Source organism: Alligator mississippiensis, chromosome 3, assembly GCF_030867095.1.
Source record: "Alligator mississippiensis isolate rAllMis1 chromosome 3, rAllMis1, whole genome shotgun sequence".
NCBI lineage: Eukaryota > Metazoa > Chordata > Crocodylia > Alligatoridae > Alligator > Alligator mississippiensis.
In genome coordinates this window covers 279,768,543-279,790,814 of record NC_081826.1, presented here as the reverse complement: position 1 = coordinate 279,790,814, position 22,272 = coordinate 279,768,543, and the positions used below count along the sequence as shown (strand labels likewise).

Genomic DNA, 22,272 nt, shown 5'->3' with positions numbered 1-22,272 from the left:
GAACTACTCAATTATTGTGGCTAAAACAAGGAAGGCTTGCTATTGCCACTGGCTATGAGTGTTTGCCAGGTAGATTTTTGTGATTTACATACCCAGCATACATAGCTGCTTACCTGCCTGGCCAGTGTGAAGCCTACTATACATATTCAGAAGCTGTGTGGATGCTTGCAACAAATAAAACAGAATAGGATTGCAAACTGTGTGTAAATTCCCAAAATAGCCATGAGCAAGACTAGAAAACTGCTATCTGACAGAGTAAAGTGAAATAGAATTCTGCCCTTAATGAATCTGAAGATGACACCAAGCTGGATGGGATAGCAGATACTTTGGAGGATAGGATTGGGATTCAAACTGACCTTGAGAAAAATGGTCTGAAATTAATCAACTTCTGGAGTCCTTCCTTCCACTCCTCCACTAAGACCATTTACGCCACATAGGACAAGTGCAATATAGGATGGAACAATCAAATGCACAAATACAAATCGGGGAATAACTGGCTAGGCTCCACCATGGGTTTGGACCAAACATGAACAGAGGACAGGACAAGAAATAACAGTTTTAAATGCAGTAAAGGACATTTAGGTTGGATGTTAGAACAAACTTTCTAAAGATGTGGGTAGTTAAGGAAAGAGAAACCTCTTACCTAGAGAGGTTGTGGAATCCCCATTCCTGGGGAGGATACAGCAGGATAGACCGACACTTGCTTGGACTGGTTAGACAGCAGTGATCTAGGATATGACCAGGGGTATGGCCTAGATTGCCTCCTGAGGTCCCCTCCAGCCCTATTTTTAATGAAGGGTTGTTACATTGTATTTAGCAGTCTCTCTACCAGCCTATAAAATATATAATGTATTAAAAGCTAGCAAACGCAAGATTAAAAACCCAAGCTTTTCAAAGTATGCAAAGTTTGAGGAGAATGAACAATGTCTTGTATTGTTAAGACCAGATTTTAAACCTTTCTCTTACATGGATGAACACCCCCCTGAAGTTCAGCCGGAGAATTTGTGCAAATGTTCAAGGTTAGCAACATGTTCATTATTTCCTTTTATAGAACAGAGTTTCTTTTGCATTACTATTTGCTTACCAACATAAGATTATCTCTGATTTCCACGTTCCTTGATGTCTCCTGAATAGCCCATACTGATGAATCTCAAACGCTAAGATACATTTCTATCTCCTTGCTGGTGTAAATAGACTTGCTCCTGTTCAGTATTCTGCTGGGCTAGGGACAGAAGTTACACATACACCGGTATAAGTAATCAGAAACTGGTTCAAACTGTAACACAACACAAGTTCAATGTACATAAACCACTTTCAAAATGGCTGAAACTAGTTTAAGATAAATTTGGATAGATGTGGTATCAGATTTAACTGATTTAGCTTAAATTGGTTTACTGAACTTTTGTCCTAGATCTCTTCCAGATTCAAGTTAACTCACAAGTCCCCCTCCACACAGGATAGGGGAGCTACTCTTGGCCCCAGCTGTCTGCTTCAGCCAAAAAGGGAGGCATACTCTAGTGCCCCCCAGCTTCTGCCTTGAGCCACTGCAGGCATGTGGCTGCATTTCCAGAATCAGAAGTGACTGTTTTCACTTGTTTATTGAGTCAGTCCACACAACTTAGATTAACCTGCAAAGACTGAATCAATTCAGCCTTGGGCTTTTTGACTGTCTGTACCTAGCCCTAGTAAATCAACTTTACTTACCATGCTTTTCTGCATACATGTCCTTTCAAAATATTACATATAGCTTAGCAGAGGTAATTTACAGTAACAATATTTCCAGAAATAGCCCTTTCTGCTACTGGAATATTTCAGGTTTACTGTTATCCTCATTAATTAAATGTGTTTGCTGCAACACTTTCTCCTACTATTTACCTAGTTTAAAAAAAATACATTTTAGTCACTGAGCTTCATTTAATAGGTATAGAAAATACTGCATGTGTGAATTAAGGCAAATAAGCACTGAAGTAACATCTACATTTTGGAAGTCTCTGCACTTTTGACTGCTTAATTTATCATGTTCTATACTGTTGGTTTCTGTATTTGATTTCTATTCTTTTTTGTAGTGAAAAAATACATATTGAATTCAGAAATTTGATATGGTTACAATAGAAAAACTGAAAGAAGATTTCAAGGTCCGACTTACAGAAAAAATGCTGTATTTTTCAGGAAATAGGTTTTACCTGCAATTATTTAAAAGGTCACACAATGTTGAGCTACATTGGATTTTAAAAACATCTCATAGCATGAAACAAGTTGCAGTTGATTTAATCATTATGTTAGAAACACAATAGTGCATCCCATTCTCTATAAAGACTGTCAAGCCAGAGATTGTTGGGGTTGGGCAAAATATATTTGAAGCTGGTAGGTGTAACTAATGCCCTTTATTTAAAAGGGGTGGAAGAATTTTTATTCCTTGCTTTAGTTTAACAGATGTAGAATACTTCAACTAATGAAAAACATAGCTTTTCAGATTATTTAGTGTGTCAAAATCTCAGCCCTTTCTACAGGTGAAAATTGTACAGATTCTCACAAGAACTTCAGTAGCAACTTGTGAGGAATTTTCAAGTATATTGTTTTTCATCTCTGCTGGAGTTAGGCCTGAATCAATTCCTCCCACCCACTTTCTGAAGAATTTAGGACACAGATCTAAAGTTTATAACTTGCGCTTCTTAAATTGATCCCTCATATTTTGGAACATTCAGATTCTGTTTCCTGATTTCACAAGGAGTTACTGAGTGAAACAGTAAGCAAATTACTTGTTTAGAGTTCAGAATAAGTTAAGCAGGAAGAATATATCAACCCACTTTTTTCTTCAAGGCTTTTTTTCCTCCTAAATATCTCATTTAGTGTAAGATAGCAGTTACATAATACCAATTCAAAATGGCTAGAGTTCTTCAGGAAATATCTTTCAACTGCCTGATTTTTGGGATATTTTAAATGGATCAACCATACTGTACACACATCACAGCAGCTTCTCAAAGGCAAATCAAAATCAAAAGAAAACCAATAAAATAGTGGACAGAAAGGGAGGGGATATATGATTAAAAATATCATTTATAACAGAGTACCAAGAGTTTCAACCTTGTTTAACAGAATCCACCCCATCTTGCAATTAGGGTCCCATTTATGGTCCTGTTCCTTTTTAAAATGAAGTGTCATCCCTGAGGGACTATATCACCATTAGGTACCAAATATGAAGGAGGAGAGAGCAGCACCTCAAGGAGATGGTTCCTTGCCATGTCCTCAGGTTGTACATTAAGGTACTTATGGAGTTTAAGGGTCAGATCCACAAGAACACTTAGGCACCTACAGTTGGTGCCAGGTGCCCCTGCCCATTCTTAAAAACAGCCCAGTGGTTTGAGTATTCCCCCAAGGACTGGGAGATCAATGTTCTGTACCCTTCCCAACCTAAGAAGGTGCCTATACACATGCAGTGAGGTACTCCAAAGTGCTGTAATTACAGAGCATCAGAGAAGACTTGCTTAATCAAGTCTACTGAAGAATGGTAATTACCACACTCCAGCAGACTCCAGTGTCATGTGTATCAATGTCCCTGGCCTGAAAAATGGAGGTGGGGTGCTTTAAAGCTCATTCGGTGAGTGAAAGCAAGTACAGGGGCACGTGCAGACACACTCACTGTGTAACAAAGCTAATTCAGCACTGCTGACTCCCTGAGGGATTGTCTATGTAAATCAATTATCTACTCTATTGTTTAGTAAGGGAGTAGTGAAATAGTGTCTGATTTGATGTTTAGTATAGTCTAGACAATGTTTAATGTGTTGTAATAAAATCCATTGTCTAGACTATACTAAACATCACTCAAGTCATTCTGAGGTTTAAGAAAAGGTTGCATTTGTAACAGCATGTTCCTCTGCTTTTACAATTTTCAGACATTGTTTCACCCTCACTGTACAAATGCAAATCCTTGCAGCAAGTGCTTATTAGTAAATGAGCACTGGTTGGTGGAAGATCATTGCAAACATAAGGTGGCATGTAAGTTTCTTTACAGTATATCATAGTTCTCTAGCCTCTGTCCAGTACTTAGAAGAAATTCAGATAAGGTCATCAAGTTGTAAATAAATTCTTAACACATGAGGGGTAAATGGGATTTAGTTTTGTGCTTCACTGAAATAAAATATATTCCCTTGCATGTAAAGTCTGATGTGGCTAACCATTCAAAACAGACCCTCAGATTCCACTTTTCTGAAACTCAAAGTGTAAAGGGTTTTAGCAGAGGTTTCATTCTTCATCCTTAGGCTGTTGAAATCACATACGGTGTCCTTGGCTGACAAAGTGGAAAAACCATGTCATTTTAAAAGTTTAAATCAGCGCTTTGCCAGAGGTTGTTTCGCATAAAACTGCATACTTCTTATAGATGGTATCTGCACAATTTTAACTAGATGCAATGAGTCTTCAACAAAGCACCCAATCAGAACATTATTGGATTTGTCAAAGTGTAGCTAAATATTTAATCTCAGAGCCATCTTTTTCTTGCTACCTTATCTTAAACTGCTGACTAGAATTGAATTAACAGAAGCCAATGGGGTTAAGAGATTTACATTTCCGTACCTGTGCAACTAATATTGTCTTTCTTTATGACTTTCTATTATTCATCTCCAAAGAATATCAAAATTTCTTTATTGAACCTTTTCCTCTATAGCTTGACTAAGGCTATATCACCACAACCATTTTATAAAAAACCCAATCCTTTAGGACTGAACCCCAGCATAGAACACACAGCAAATGTAGCAAGCGCTCAGCACTATATGATGAAGTATCCCGGTTACCGAATAGACATAAATTAGTCAGCACCAAACACAACATCTTAAGTGTTGTCCCTTATGCAAAAATCTTTGAAGCACATTTCTTCCTCAGTCCAGATGAACATATTATGGTACTGTAATGGCAGGAGCATTTGTATATATGTGGGAGATGAGGGAAATCTATAGGAGATATATACCTAATGTATAAACCAGATTCTGAAATACTTACTTAATTAGTACTTTCTCAGACAAATACTGCCCTTGGAATTGCTTACGCCATCAATTATTTGTTTTCTACTTGCTTCTGGGAGTGCTCTTACGGTGTGAGGCATTTTGTTGCCCTACAATGACTGCAGGATCAGACCCACTGATCATTAGGTAATTTAGTGAGTGCTTGGTTATTACCGCAACCCAAAGAATGTGGCAGCATGTTATAGACCACTTAAACATTATAGGAAATGTACGGCCTTCTAAAATCCATTACACAGATTGCAAGTTTTGGGGAGGAAGAAGGACAATATCTCAGAAATTTCTGATAGCTATTACGGTGCAAGGCAGTTAATTATGTATATCTTTAACAGGAATGAATGAGTGGTTAAAAAAATTAGGATGCCTTACTTTTCCTCTGTGTGAACTCAGCAGGGTTCAACTGCCCAAAGTGCCTATTTCTAGAGGTTGGCAAAAAATGCTAGACATTTTACTTTGAATTGTACAAAAAATGGAGTGTATGTGGATCACATTATAGTCAACATAAGATGCTGCATAGACACTGTACAATGAATGGCAAACCAGTTCTGGTCAGAGTGAAACTCTTGAGTCATTTTGCTTACAGAAAAGTTGTGAAAAATGGAAGGTGGAGAGTTATGGTCCCACAGACCACACCTTATCAACAAATACATGTACTTTCAGTGGGGGCCATCCCAAGACACATTTTTTGCCCTCTGTGTACTGTGGTAGCAGAATAACTCCTTTAAAAGCTGTAAGGATGTTATCCTGCTCTTCCTTTGCATCTCTGATTTCAGCCTAACACAGTTAACCACCTTTCTGCTTTTCTACATCTCAGATTAACAGCTTGTGTTGACTTAAGTATATCTTCCAGAGAAGCATCCATACTTGATTTGAAGACACCCAGAGATGTAGAATTCATGTCCTTTGGTAACTTATTGCAGTGGTTAATCACCTTCAATATTAAATACTGAGACTAGTTTCTAATTTGATTTAATTTAGCTGGAGCCTTCATGGGTGTGTCCCGACCTGCATGCATGTGCAGTTTGCAGCGCCTCAAACCTGTTTGACATGCCACAAACTATACAGGGTGCATGTGCACCCATTCATTGCACTGCTGATTAGGAGAATGGTGGGGTTTTTTGACACCGGGAGATCCCAGTGTAAAAAAAAAGACACTGTTTAAAAAAGTGGTGCGGGAAGTAGCAGCATGCACCACCAGAAACAGCCTGGCCGGCAGACACTGCCCATTCAAGTGTTTTCCATGCTGCTGTCTTGCAGCCAGGGGATTTTTTTTTTTGACCCATGGAGATCAGAAAAAAAGTGGGGTGGCACACATGGAGGCAGGACGTGCCACCCAAAACTGGAGCTTCTCTGGCCGGAGCCAAGCTTCAGCTGCCAGCCAGGCTCCAAGCTGCAAGAGCACCAAGGCTGCAGCTTCCCCAGCCCCCCAGGACCCCATGTAAGACTGCTGGGGCCAGCACAGTTGTTGGCCCCAGCCTCCACTACTCCACCTGGGGTAACTTGCGGTGTGCCAGAGGGCACATGACATAGATGTTCCCCGGAGACAACTAGCAACAGCACAATGTGTGCCACTGCTAGTTGTCCCTGGGGTACCAAAAGTTTGTGCTCATCTGGACATGGCCATAAGTACCAAGAAGCATTACCATAGTGAGCCAGATTGATTGTAGCCCTATCTCTACAATTAACTCAGTCTTCCAAAGCAATAACATTTGCCTGAAGAAGGAATGAATAAAATGTACTTTAGCATTGTGAGCTCAAGCCATCTGCTGGAGTAGGCAATGAAGTCCTGAGCAAGGATGACTGGGTTTGCTGCTGTAATAACAGTGGCCAGCTACCTAGTTTTGGATAGGTAAAAAGCACAAAAACCTAAAGGTTTTACCACTCTATTTTTCTTTGTCCTTTGATCCATTGGGTCAGATCCTCAGATGATATAGAGCAATACAGGTCCATTGACTTTGGAAGAACAACTTGTCTAATCCTCCAGATTGGGGAGTAGCCTGTTTCCTTTAATAACAATTTGATGGATCAAATTATTAAATAAATAAAAATAGGAAACTCAAAATTTGTCCTGTACCTTTGCATCTCTGATTTCAGCCTAACACAGTTAACCACCTTTCTGCTTTTCTACATCTTAGATTAACAACTTGTGTTGACTTAAGTATATCTTCCAGAGAAGCATCCATACTTGATTTGAAGATACCCAGAGATGTAGAATTCATGTCCTTTGGTAACTTATTGCAGTGGTTAATCACCTTCAATGTTAAATACTGAGACTAGTTTTTGAGGTACACAGTACCTCAAAAATGTCTTGATGTTGTTTTGTTTCCTCTTGATATTATTCACACTGCTTGTTAAAACTTCAGTCAATTAACAATTAACTGAACTATGTAAACATGAGCACACAGGATTATATAAACTAAACTAGACTGTTACCTCAGACCTGGGTACAGTACAAAAAGATCTTCTAAATAAGTTCAATAATGAATTTGGATGTGGTACATTAAGGTTTTGATTATGACTTCTTATTTCAATATAAAAATAGTTAATGAATATTTAAAATACTGAAACAAATACAGAGATTTAAAAAACTGCATTCCGCTAGTATCTACCCCTCTAAACATGAAAGCTCAGAGATATGGTCACCTGCTCCTTAAAAACAACAAAACTCAACAAAGCTCCAAGATGGAAAGAAAATTAAGGTCCTCAGAATTCTTTCCTTTTAAAATATTGAAAAAAATAAGGAAGTTTCACAGAAATTCTTCATGGCATGGACTGCTTTGTACTCTATATTTGTACAGCACTTACAATGAGAGTCCAAACTGATTTGGTCTTTGGGGAGTTACCACAATACACACACACACACACACACACACACACACATATTAACATTCAAGGACTTGGCATTAAAGTTAGTGCACTTGGCAGTAAAGTTAGTTCCAAGTCCCTGCAGCCCTGTTATGTGCCTCTAGTGGCAGGGCAGACCCAGCACTAAAGTTAGTACCAGGTTGCGTCTACATGTTCGTTAATGTACTTTAACTAATCGCACCTAAACTTGATACCTGGATTTGCAGATATCAAATTTAGACACAATAGCCTAATTTTGCCTTTTTAATGTGAATGAAGGGCATGCACTTGTAGACACACACCCATAATGAGCATTAAATTAAACTAATGCGCATTAACGTGTCTCATGTAGATGTGTCCTCTGTGCCAGAGGACTGTATTAGTAAACCTCCCAGAACTGTTTATATATACATACAACTATATATGTGTACAGGCATCCCGCATCTTACGCGCATTTAACTTGCGCAAATTCAACTATACGCGGGTGGGGAGGGGGGGGCGGGGCTTGAGTCTGCACGCAGCGCTGCCGCTTACCTGGAGGCCCGGCCACCACCACGCTGCCAGGGCTGACTGCCTCTGCCTCCAAAACCTCCTGCCACCGCCATGGAGCCGTGCCTGGAGCTGTGTGGCCAGCCGCCAGGCATGGTGGTGGCCAGGTGGCACACAGCCATCCCCACCACCACCCCACGCTGCACCACTGCCACCGGCCACACAGCTCTAAGCGCAGCTCTGCGGCAGCGGCGGGAGGTTTTGGAGGCAGAGGCAGTCACCGCTGGCATGGTAATATGCGATTTCACTATACGCGATTTTCGCCTTTGTGCGCTGCCTTTAGAACATAACCCCCGCGTAAGATGCAGGATGCCTGTATATATGTGGTGGGCCAGTAGGGGGCACTCCTGCGTTGAGCCACCCACCTCACTGTGCCCAACCACCTTCCAGGCTCTGAGTGCCTCCCTGGGGGTGCCTCATGTCTGGCCGACCCCCTTCCTGGAGCACACCCACTAGCCTGGAGGTAACACTGCCACCACCCAGGGATGGGCTTGATTCTGGCTCTATGCAACCTGGGAAATGCAGGCCTAGTAGCCCTCAAGGGTACTTGATTCACTTCAAGAACTTGGGATGCTTCCCTCAGTCAGAAGCACAACTAGTGGTCTCCCTTAGTCAGCCAAACCAAAGGGACCCCAAGGCATAATCTAGACCCACTCCCAATAAGTTTCCCATGCTAGTTACAAAGGAGAACTTTATTGGTTACAAGGGGTAGGGTTGGAATAGGGTACAGGGTAGAACAATATCAGAGAAATCCTATAGAGCAAACTCCCCTGGCTGGGTAGCCTTTGATCACACATCTGAGTTACTGCAAGCTATATATCTAGTTAGATCTCAGGTAGCTTACTCACAAGTATCATCCAGAGGCAGGTGGAGATTCCCTCCGGAGGCAGGCAGTTCCCTGATCATGAGTTTTGAGAGAGAAAGCAAGTTTCAGATGGTCCAGTTCTTCTCTCTCTCTCTGACTCTTCCTCATGGCTGCTGTCCCCTCCTCCTGGGCAGTCCTTAACTTATATAACCCTTGTGACCTCATTTACCTGGTCCAATGGAGGCCAGCACCTGTTGGCTGTCAGCCAACCAATTTGAAATGCATCACTAGTTGCTGGGCAGACTGGCAGTTCCTAGCTCCCCAGGGAGCAAGCCCCTCACCCAGGTATGTGATGCCAGTCATGTAGGCAGAGGGAGCAGGTTTCCCCCCTCCCTCAGGAATGTATCCAGCTCAGGTTACCTAAAGAGATAGGGTAAGGTGTGTATCCTCTGCTGGGCCCATCCTGACCAAATTGTCACAGTGCAGAGTTTTTGGGGAGAAACAGAGGTGGCCTTCTGCCACAATATACATACATGCATACAAACTTACATACACATATGCATTTGTTTGTATACATATGCAAATGCAGGTGTCAGATTTAGGTACGATTAATTAAAGCACTTTAACACACGGGTAGACGTGACCTGGTACTAACTTTAGTGCCGGGTCTGCCCAGCCACTAGGGGCACATGGCAATGCTGTAGGGACTTAGCACTAACTTTACTGCCAAGTGCACTGACTTCAGTGCCAAGTCCCTGCATGTGTAGACACCTGCCAAAAATCACTTAATGAGCATTAAATTTAGTCATGCTTAAATGCACGTGTAGACATACCCAGAATAAAATAATTCATCCCTGATGTCTTTTAGTGAGCCATAATAGGATCAATTTGGCCTCTGCAGACTTGAAGATTACATGGTTAATAGTTCTCAAGTACAAAACTTACCTGTAAATCAGTGTTACATTTAGTACCTCTCCAGGGGAATCTCTGAATTAGCTTCAGCTAGACTTTTGAACAAATTGTGCTTTATATTCCTCCCACAGACCTCACTGTTTGGTGCCATGTCCTTGTTTATTGTATCATGTGCTCTGCCTTTGTAATTCCCTGTCTTGGTGGATAAGAAAGTGTTCTTGGTTGTCTGTAAAGCCAAGATAAAACCTTGCCCATATACTTTGAGGGATTTGTTTCAGACCACTAAGGAAATCTTCACTAGGAACAATGTCCTCCTTACCAGCGTTAATGAGGAACTACATGTGCATAGGAAGAGAAAATACCTCCCCCCCATCATTTGTTTTTCATTTTCTTCTTAACTTACCTTTTCTCTTCTGTAAAATGCTCCAGAATGTTTGCAACTGTGACTTCTATAACGAAAATGACTGACTTACTACAACACATCTATTCAGTGTCATAAGGGGCAAAGCCAACAGCACACTAGTGGAAATGGCGTACACACCATCTGCCATGCAAAAGCAATGAATCTGGGCAGACCAAGGGATCAACTGGTGCATAGATCCTTCCTTACCCCTGCCCTGCACACTAGAGATATATAAGCTTGGCAGCTTCTGTACCAGAAGAGTATCTGACAGGCACCTCTTGTTAGTTGCCCAGTGAGCAGGGACTGGGCAGGATTCCTGCTACACATCCTCCCATTGCCTGGCCTATCAGGCTGTGAGCTTGATTAATAAATGGAAGGGAACAGGTTTTTATTTAACTACATTTTTAAAGATGCAGCTTGTTTCATTTGAAAATTAACAAATGGTAACAAGTGAATGGATTAACTCTGGTTAACCTAAGGACATTTTCCTTCTAATTGGAATAGTGGATGTGACCGAAGGAGCAGCTGACAAGGCAACCATCAGAGGTCACCTGCTGCGAGCCAAGAAACTGACTGAATACCAAGATAAATGACATGGGTCTTGATTTCATTTTGGGAGTGGTTCAGGTAAACTGGGATGAGACAGGATTAGATTCCCATTTGGAGATGGAAAAAGCAGTAATTCTAGTAACATGGGTGTGAAATATGACACACTACTCTCATGAAAACTAGGGACTACACACTCATTAAAATATTAGTCAATCTCTTTGTGCAATGAGGCTCTTGAGAAATGTGGTGGCACATTCTGGAGATTAACAGAACCTCCAGGCCAACATAGGGGTTCAGGACTCCGACCTGAAAAATTATGCCAAACACCAAAAACAATTTTCTTTCTTTAACTTTTCTTGAGGGTATGGGCGTACAAACAATTTAATGCAGCATAATGGGGGTGTGCTTTTTTCAGATGGCAGCCTCTCTGTATTGACTGACTGTATGTACAATCTTACCCATGCTAAGTGGGTGAGAACTTATTAGGATTCTGGTCTCACATTTCTGGGCCAACTGCTTGAACCACTAGGGCAGTCGTCACCAACCTGGGGATCCTGATCAACAGGAAGATCTCAGAGCCCCTTTGGGTTGATCGTGGGCTGGAGGAACAGCTGGGCATGTGCGCATGAGCACACCCACCATCCCCAGCCCCCCGCAAGTCAATCTGTCAGAGAGGGAAGGGGCAGGGGTCAGATTGAGGCTCCCGCAATGAGCGACTGAGTGTGCAGCCCAGCCAGGAGCAGGGGAAGGTAAGGAGGGCCCCAGCCCAGCTGGGTGGTGGGAGGACTGGAGTCTGGTGGGCTCCTCCAGGGATGTGTTGGGGGGGGGGCTCCCTCTCCACCTTTGTGGGGGCAGAGGTGGCAGAGGCACTGCTGCTATGCCTCAAGTCCCGCTGCAGCTGGGCACATGTGGGCATGGCTCAGCTCAGCAGCAGGGTCTCACATGGGGGTGGCCTCAGCCCAGCTGGGTCTGGGAAGATCTGGTCATCCAGGGGTGTGTTTTGGGGTGGGGCTCTCATTGCTGGGTGCAGCCTGGCAGAGGCCCCAGGAGCTTGTGCCCCCCCACTTGTGCTTAGGGCTCAGCAAGCAGCTCACAGAAGCAGCTGCCTCAACCTGAGCACAGGTGGAGGAGGCACAGGTCCATGGGGCCTCTGCCAGGCTGCACCCAGGGGCAGGAGCACCCCCCCCCCCTCCGCGACCCTGGATGATCAGATCTCCCCAGATCCAGCCAGGCTGGGGCCCAGCCCCACTTCTGTGCTGCTGTTGTGCTGAGCCATGCCTGCCCAGCAGCCAGAGGAACGTGGTGTTGGGCCCTGGCCCAGCCAGGTCTGGGACTCTCCGTGGCACAGGGGCATGTGTGGGGAGCTCCCACTGCTTGGCGCAGACCAGTGGAGGCCCCGGGGGCCTGTTTCCCTCCCACCTGTACTCAGGATGAGGCAGCTGCTGCTGCCTGCCCACTGCACCCGGAGGCAACATACACACTTGTAGTGAAATTCTGAAATTAGGAAGGCATAATCAAAGGTCTGAAGTGCATAATTATGGGTACACCAGAGGCCATTCTTCCCTCTGATCCCAGAGACATTATGAAAGATCTGGTTGCAGAGATATAACTCTTTGCCATCTAGTGGCTTGAAACCTAGATTGACCATGTTGCTCTTCAGTGGATTCTGGTTTGAGTTAATGAAGAAACATTATCAGTTCAGGTTAAGCAACTCATCCTGACCTTTTATTCAACTTTCACTTTATGTGCCCAAATGGCACTTATCCTCAGGTCCATTATCTTTCAGAGAAGAGAAAAAAACGAAGTTTCTCAACATAGCACAACAGATTACCCTGCACAGATAACTCATCACCCATGATAAAATAATTTGTTGCTCAGCAGAGCTAACTAGACCTGGTGGTGCTTCTATTATCTTGAATATCTTTACACAGTACTGCACAGTGCTGCCTAGATATACCCCAAGAACATGGCAACTTAATTACATTTTGTTTCATTGAAATGAATTTTAACTTCATTGTTCTGCACATATCCCAAATTAAGAAAATACACATTTTACCCATTAATTCCCTCTGCAGTTTTAACTGGAAGCAATTTTTTTTTTTTACTCCCTCTTCTGGCATATTATACAAGTGGTATTGTGTACTGTAAACAGCTGCCCACTCCCATCTGCTACCTGTAGGGATTTCTCTGTATATGTAGTTTCACATTGTAAAACATTTTGTTTGTAATTCTTGGGGATTAAATACACTGCATACATTTATTTCTTAGGCTTGATGCAAAAGGATCATTTTATTTAAAAGTTATGTTTCTAACTGCTTGGTTTCTAAACTGTTTCTTCAAGACTATATAAAAACTGTAATTCTTGAATAAACTGTAATTCTTGAATAAAGATACTTCAGAACATTGGCAACATACATACTTGTAGCAAAATTCTGACATTAGAAAGGCATTAGACAAAAGGATATTATAAGCCTTCTCTGTGATTAGCTTATATGATTGCTTGACAGTTAACTATAAAAACAGAAACAGAAGGTGTGAAATCCAACCGTCTCCTAGCCATCAAAAGTACTAACTGGGCATGTCTACATGTTCACTAATCTGCTGTAGTTACTGTGCATTAAGTTTAGTACTTGGATAATCAAGTACTAAATCAATGCACAGTAACTCACACTACTGTGCAGTAGCACCAATTCCTGGGTTTTTAGTGACACTTACTGCTCAGTAGCCTAATACTACTGCTCAGTAGCATGTTAACACGGTTTTTGCCTGACATGCTACTGCACAGTGTTATCAGGCTACTGTGCAGTTAGTGTCTCGTGTAGATGCACCCATTGTGTAGGATCATCCACCTAATTTGAGTAGGTGATTCCTGATCAGTGCTCCAGAGGAAAGAAAAAAAAAAAGTTTATATATATGTGATATTGGACCAAATTCAGTCCTGACTTCAAATTTGGTGATCAACTGAACCATATCACACATTTGTAAGCATCACCAGGGTTTCTCAGCCAATAATATCCACATAGGCAAGTCATTGGTAACCAAATGATCTGCCCTTTTTTCCATCCTTGCAAGGTGAACTCTGCTAAGGTAGGGGAAATTCCAAGTGCTGATTTCTCTCTATGGAAAAACATTTATCTTTACTATATAACCACCACATAGGCTTCAAAATATGTTAATTTTCCAAGAGCTGTGCAAGTACCATCTATTCTGAGTACAGACTTGGAAGACAAGACTACAGAACCCTGATCCTGATTTGAATTTGTGTCTAACCTAGGGTTAAACAACTAAGCCCAATGTTAACCAGTTATAGGTTACCGGTTATCATTTAGCATGGGGCAAGGCACAGTCTGGCAGAAAAGGCAGGGGAAGGGAAGCTGTGCGGTGTCCCAGCAGGAACTGGAAGGCAGCAGGGGAAGGAGGAGGGAGAAGTGGGGACGGGGAGGGGCAGAGGGGGGGATTAGTATCCATAACTAGTCTGTTCCCTCTCTCCCAGCACACCGGTGGATTCAGTGAGGTGGGAAAGCCCCTTGCTGGCTGCTGCCATCCATGGCTTCCATGAGTTGTATCGTTTGGTGGGGCTTGCTGCCACCTTCTTCCACCCCGTCCCCACATCAAAAGCCCCAGGGAGCAGCTCTCAGCAGCAGCTGTGTCTGAACGGGTCTGTGCACAGGCCCCAGCTCCCCACCCTGGGGCAGGTGTCTGCAGCTCCTCCCCCACATTAGAATAGGGTGGGGCAGGTCCCAAACCTTGGGGGCTCCACCCCCCTGGCAAGGAACTAGGTATATGTTATTGGTTAACCATTTAACCAGTATAATTAGAGGAGGTTAAACGGATAATTTTTAAAATTATATTTATATCCCTAGTCTACCCCCCAGATAGATATGATGTAATCTGGGGAGCCCACCAAGGTAGAGCTCTGGGTAGGGTAAGCTTAAGCTACTAGGGTAACTCCAGTAATTTAGCACTGGCCAAAGGCAGCTGGCCCACAGCGTTCCAACTCCACAAAGGGTTACTAAACAGGGAAGGTATCCCACCGGAATGAATAAGCAAGTTATGCCCAGATTTGGCCTCATTTTCTCTTGGATTAATTACTTTTTTAATGCTTTCTTTTATGTTGGTCAATGTTATTACCTTTAGTAAAATATGATAGTTTGGAAAAAAGAAATTATATATATATGAATGACAGGGAAGAGTCTTTAAATGTTTGAATCACACTTTTACTAAAGGACCTATTTCCTCTTATTTAAACCCCTATTTTTCACAAAGTTGACTTAGTTAAAAAAATTTCAATGTATTCCTTTGAAACAGAGTTTCAAGAGGAGGGCTGGAGAACTCATAGGATAATGCCTGACCTATAGTTGTGCTGGGAAATCAGAAATATGCCCATAGGCAAAAACAGTAGGACGTAGAGCTCCAGCCTGCAGTGGACAGCCCTCCTCTGCACTGAGCACAAATCTGGGGTGCACATGCCCTCCATGCCTCCCGCAGCAGCAGGGAGCTATGCCCCTCCCCTGTGCCCATGGATGAGCTACCCATGGCTCTCCTGCATGACCTACCCTGGCTCTGGGGTCCCATTCACCCCAGCGCCTGCCCCTTCCCCACTCCATCCCTCACTGTGGGAGCCTCAATCTGCCCCCCTCCCCCTTTCTTCCCCCATGCCCCTTCCCTCTACAGACTTACCTGCAGTGCACTGTTTGTGTGTCTGTATGTGTGTGCCTGTGTGTGTGTGTGTGTGTGTGTGTGTGTGTGTGTCTGCCCCTCACTCCCAAGCCACAGCCCCCCCAGCCCTGCTGCTACTCCTCATTTTGGACCCACAGTACCCCACATCCTGTCAGGGCGTGCAGGGATCCCCCCTCCCTGGGCTCCAAGCCCCCCCACACACACACCCGCAGCCCCCCATACCTTCAGAAATTTCCCCCCACACACCTCCCAACCATACAAAGTACCATAATCTTGCATAGTTTTGAGTTTTTAGCTGTGCAATTAAAATCATGATTAATTGTGACTATTTTTTTTAATCACAACTAATCATGATCAAATTTTTAAATTGTTTGACAGCCCTACTAAAAACGCTTCAACTCCATACAGTTTCTATTGGACCTATTCATGAAGTAAGGTATGCTTCATGGTGAAAAAAGACAGTGCTACTTCAGATACAATAGAAATCACACAGTATTTTTTGTCCCTCTATCTAGCTTCTGCTCCATTGTCCACTGGAATCTCTCTGCCTTCCTCTTCTCTGTTTTAAAAGTACCTTTTTAAGGAGAACCACAATAGCCCAACAACATTTGAGTCAAACTTTAAAATTCTCAAAGTTTGAGTGGATTTATGGGTTTACGTACTTTTTTTTTAAAACCATTGTTCTGAAGTGAATAATCCTTTCTATAAGAATGGTATCTTACTGCTGCTCAGGGCCTCTGGAGATATCTCTGTTACTTATTTGCTGTTCCTTGTGAGAACTTGTTTTTAAATTTAAAAAATAAACACTGAGCAACCATACCTCTCTTTTTTAGCGAGGCAGATTTAACTAGCTACTTCATGTCACATTATTTGACTTATGTCAAGATGAACTTTACTATTTCACAAAACTCCTCTACTGGATCTGTACATTTTTAAGCACAGCTGATATAGCCAGTGTCCCAACCAACACCTTTCACAGCAATTCTAATATTGACTGAAACTGCCAGGTTTGGGCTAAGTACAGACAGTCAAAATGCCCAAGGAGGAATCAATCCAATCACTGCAGGTTTCTCTAAGCTGCGTAGACTGGACTGACAACAAATGGAAAGCATATTCGCTATTCAGCTGGGGAAGGCAGGCAGATGCCTAGGCTGTGGGGAGCCACGCACCCAGGGGGACTGGGACTGGGGTGGAGGGCTCCCTTTCCCCTTGCAGGTCAGAGGAAGAGACTTGCAGGCAGCACAGCTGAGCAGCTAGGCTGGGGCAAGGGAAACTCAGTTGGGCAGACCCAAGCTTGAGGGGCCCAGAGCCAGGGCAGGTTGGGTTCTGGTCCTGTGCCCCACTTCCCACTGCCTTGCTGGGCTGACAGGTGCAAGCAGGACATAAGATGGGGAGCAGAGGATTTGTTTCCTCAGCTCTGTGACAGCCAGGGGGCAGGGTTAGCCCAGCTCAGCTGGAGCAAGGGAGCACTGATAAAGGCTAGCCTGCCAGCCCTGTGAGGTGGGGGTTAGTGGGGTGCTGCAAACCATCCTGGGATGCCAGGGGACTGTGACCTAAGTTGAATCAGGAGTGGACCTGGAACAGAAGTTTGATAAACCAGTCTAACTTAAACTGATTAAATCTGATGTTACATCGATCCAGATCTATCTTAAACCAGGCTCCGCCACTTTGAAATTGGTCTATATGCATTGAACTTGAATTCTGTTACAGGTTTAGTTCAGTTGCTGATCACTTATGCTGGTTTATGTGTAATTTCTGTCCCTAGCCTTGGTGATCATTTTTGAGTCCTTTTCTGCATTAATTTTCTAGATTTTTCCAGCTGTTAACCTCCAGATATTTTTTGTGGATGGATCACATTAGTGTGATCCACTACTACAGGTGTGCTTAAGGTATGGAAACTGGAGTGTGAGCCCCTGAACCCAAACTTCTTCAAACCATGCTTTTGGATTTGAAATTCCAATTAAATGTGTTAGCAGAATAGATCTTACTTGTGAAATTCCAGTCCCAAACTGGATCTGGATCCAATCTTCTCCAAAATCCAGGAGAGGAAAATGTTTCAGTTTGGACTCATCTCTAGTTAAAAACAAATAAAAAATCAGAAGGTAGCCAGTAGCCCATTTCATCCGAGATGCTGAACAAGAAAATAAAACACAGTTATTTTAGGAATAAAATAGTCAGTCTGTAAAATTAATATCTTAGGCTAAATCAGTAGATAAATATGTGTCTAAAAATAACCTCAACTTACAATGTTCTGAGTTACAACATTTCGCACTTACATTTATAAATTGACACCCTGTTTCAAGAAGGGCCACTCACATGATCCAGGGACAGCAGGGCAGGCCCTACAAAGAGAGGCTATGGGACCTGAACCTGTTCAGCCTTCACAAGAGAAGGCTGAGAGGGGACCTAGTGGCCATCTATAAACTTATCAAGGGGGACCAGCAGGGAATGGGAGAGACCCTGTTCCCCCAAGCACTACCAGAAGTAACTAGGAATAACAGCCATAAATTGAATGAGAGTAGGTTCAGACTAGACATCAGGAAGCACTGCTTCACAGTCAGGGCAGCTGGGATCTGAAACCAACTTCCAAGGGAGGTGGTGCTCGCTCCTACCCTGGGAGTCTTCAAAAGGAGGCTAGATAATCAACTTGCCGGGGTCGTTTGACCCCAGCACTCTTTCCTGCCACGACAGGGGGTTGGACTTGATGATCTGCTCAGGTCCCTTCTGACCCTACAACTATGAAACTTTCTGACATCAGGTTTGACTCTACAACACTTGACCCGACGCCACGCCGTGCCAGCGAACAAGTTTGCTCCGTCGCTTGTCTCCCTAGAGAACGTCTGCCCAAACTTCCTTCTTTAAGAAGGCAGTCACGACTCCAGAAAAACCTGTAGCCAAGACTCCTGATAAGACTCCAGCCAAGAACCCTTCAAAAGTCCAACCAGGAGCTCTTCAAAAAGTCCAGTAAAGTCACCTTAAAGAAGTCCTTCCTAATCAATATGATTGCTATTTACAATACAAATACATGAATGTAGCTATATTATTCATCTATAATTGATTGAAAAGTCTGGGTTATTTTTGGTGAAAATAGGGTATCAGGCCCTGGTTCAGGAATCAATCCCCCACTTATAACATTATTTCCTATGGGAAAATCAGTTCCAAGTTACAACATTTTTACTTAAGATGAGGTTTGCAGGAACCAATTGTGTCGTAAGGCCAAGGACTGCCTGCATACAACCTTCCATGCAAATAGATGGCCATATAAGCAATTTATTTATGCCTAAAAAATAATCAAACCAATGCATCCTCATTTTGGCAGCCCTAAAAGACTCACAACAGGAAACCACATTAGTAGACGTCAATTGGCATACATTTTATAGTGATGCAGACCTATGTGTGCATATTTATGATACCTTCTGAGTTTCAAAACTTGCATGAGACTCTGTGAAGAATATGAAATTCAGCCCCATTGTACAGTGCTATGTAAAAATTCAAATTGCACTAGCATCTCTACAGTTCAGGTTAGAAATACAATAAAATATATGCAAATTAATTTGTAACTCAAGCACTCTGCCAGCATTTTAGCAATCACAGTATTAGTGAGGCAGTAGCATGCTTTATATTAACTACAGTTTTATAATCACATTACTTATTAAAGGATACATCTTGCTCTCTTCCATAAAACCACGTAAGCAGTTTTTTTCAGAAGTAACCTATTCAGTGAGTTCACTGTAAGTTTGCAGGAATAAACCATTGGATCCAGATAATTGTGGACCAGAGTGAAATGTCTGGCTCATTGTATTTTGTTCTACAATTAATGTTTATATTTAGTCTAATATAATTTCTACTGTATTTCTCTTTTAAAAGCTCTTCAAGTTATGGTACTCAATCAAAAAAATGATATATTGAAAGTACTAGGAATTTTTTTAACTACTTTTCCCACATCGACAGGTGTTATTTAAAAAATGTTACTGCATCTCATCTTCAGAATCTGTTCACTTGGTCTGATAAATCAGTATTGCCATAACTGTTTTCTTTCCAGATTAAAGTCTGCTTTGTTTGTCAAAAAGCCATTTTAAACCATTTTTGAAAAAGAGAATTATGGTGATACAGACTCTGCTCTCAGTTAAATCAATAGTAACTCCATTAAAGTCATTAGAGCTACCCCATGAAGTTGGTGAAAAGTTAGACTAGAATCAGGAACAATGGACTTTAATCTCACACTTTCAAAGGTATCGAATATTAAGTGCAGAGTTCTAAATATTCTTTGCCAAAGAATAAAAAGCTCTATAAATAGCCATTTAATTACTGGTTTAGGAAATGAGACTGCATCTGGCAGCTGGATTTGCTAGAATTCTGTTACCAAGATATGGGTCAGAATCAAACCCCCAGATCCTAGCACCGTTCATAGCCAAAGACAATAGCATAAGCCAACATCTGTTTCAGAATTAATCCTTGCATTCCCAACACACAGCAAACCAATTATTCAACTTTCTCATTAACGTACTCCTTCCTTCTAAATAGAATTCACGCTGTGATAAGCAGCCTCATTTTTTCCTGATCTTTTCATTCCCTCTGAAGCTTCCATCCTCCTTGGTGCAACTAAAAACTAGAGCTGGGTTAAGTCAGTTTTTCTCAACCCAAATTGTCATAGTGATCATAAGAACATGTGACAAAATTGACAAGAAAAAATGCCACATACTCAGGGCTACTATAGATTTTTTCTGAAGTTTAAAAGAAGTGCATCCTGCCTTTTTATATCTCCTCTCTCTGCTCTCTGGCCCCAGAGGGGGTTTCTTGTACTGCCCTGCTAACTCAGCATATACAGTATAAGTAACTACAATACATATGTTACTCTTTAATAGGCAGGGAATTTGGAACCAGCCCTGACAGTGACTCCTTCCTGAGCCAGGGAGACAAACCATTTATCTTGGATATACAACTCAGGTCTATTCAATTTGAAATTAAAACACAGTTTAAAAAACCTATGTCCTAACATAACAGCTTGAATTGAGTTGCTGCTACAAAAGTCACAAGGCCAAATTCTACAATGACTTATACCTCTGTTGATTTCAGTAGTGATAGGGGATAATTTAGCATGAAACATGGGCCTTGTTTTTTTGGTAGTAAGGAAATAAAGGTAGTAAGGAAATAAAGCAGATACAGATAGAACTGTAAATACAGTACCACTAATCTTAGTGTCTCCTGCATCCTATTGGTCCTCTATTTCCAGTTTCACTCAATTTATTTTCAGGCAAACGCTGTGCTTGCACAGCAAAGCTACATGATTGTATCATGTTTGTTTAGGTGGCCAATTCCTAGTCAACTCCTCTCTGAGAATTAGGGCTTGATCTATGGATTCATTAGCCAGTGGAGACTACAAGACAACACCGTCACTGGATCCCTACGGTTGAGCGGAACAGCCTGACAATGAATAAGGCAATTCTGACAGCAACCTTTAGTGTGGCTGTAAACTTTCCCTTTTTTTGTTGAGGGACAGATCATATAACCCCCAACTCACATAAACATTCCCTGGGACTGCTTATGTGAATGAAGGCTGCAGGAGTATGGGCGTAACGGTGGTCCGACTTAAGTCAGTAGAAAAATTCCCACTGATTTCAACACAGGCAGGATTTTATCTTCTATGAGCAATATTTCACTTATCTCTTCGCACAGTAAACAGCATATGTGTTTTGAAATATTAAATGCAAAATCATATGTTGTTACAATATTTAGATTACAAGCAAACAATTCTTAGGATAAGGTAAGGTGCCCAGCAATCCTTTGTTGATTTTTACACTTACCCTGTACATTGTACTTAACATGTGAGCACTTGGGCAAACTTTTTTATCCTTTACCCTTGTGTCCCCCTAGCTCCTCTATCTCTGTTGTCGGATATCATCACTTGAGATCCTGATCTCATAGTAGGATGTACTGGCATAAATCTCCGCAACATTATGTTGACTACAATGGAACTCATGGCTGCAGGAGTCTCTGTGGCTGGATCCTCATGCATAATCTGACCTTGGGGCTGCATGTTAGTTGAAGCAGGTACCAGGCCTGTTTCAGTTATTTAGATGGTACTCAACACTCTACTGGGCATGGCACAAGTGACTTATTAATAAGAATCATTCAGGTATTAACTTCTGCAAACAAAAAAAATTAATATGGAAATGGATGGGAATTATTGCCTCTATAATTGACATGACATGAACTGGGGTTGGGAAATCTTTACGTGTTGAAACTTTTTATGACCATACAGTTTATTTTTTCACATAAGATACCATAAAATATGAAATACTTATTTTGTGCTTCTCTATGTTTAATATTCATACCCTATCTTAATGCTTCCCTAAGCCCAAATATTTAAAGATTTGACTAAGGTATTTTTTTCAAATTCAACACCATCTTTCTCTAATAATTTTAAAGTGTGGGAGTGTACAATACAAATGCTTCTCCAGAATCAGTAAGAAAAAGATGATTTGATATTTTTCAGACATTTAAGTTAAGGAAGA

General features: G+C 42.1%; 1 protein-coding gene across 8 annotated transcripts in view; it reads right to left on the bottom strand.

Annotated features, from left to right (window-relative positions):
• Positions 1–22,272, bottom strand: part of PRLR (prolactin receptor) — a 230,990-nt gene that overhangs the window by 113,521 nt on the left and 95,197 nt on the right. For 3 of the 8 annotated variants that reach the window (XM_059725229.1, XM_019496007.2, XM_014593990.3), the window contains exons 2-3: positions 17,746–17,830; positions 1,085–1,222 (exon numbers count right to left, since the gene is read on the bottom strand). The exons of 1 other annotated variant lie outside the window; for it this stretch is intronic. The gene's annotated coding sequence lies outside the window, so the exon portion shown is untranslated. Of the gene's footprint in view, positions 1–643; positions 783–1,084; positions 1,223–17,745; positions 17,831–22,272 lie in introns of all 8 variants that reach the window. 4 more of the 8 variants (XM_059725230.1, XM_014593991.3, XM_019496006.2 and 1 more) reach the window with 3 other exon arrangements.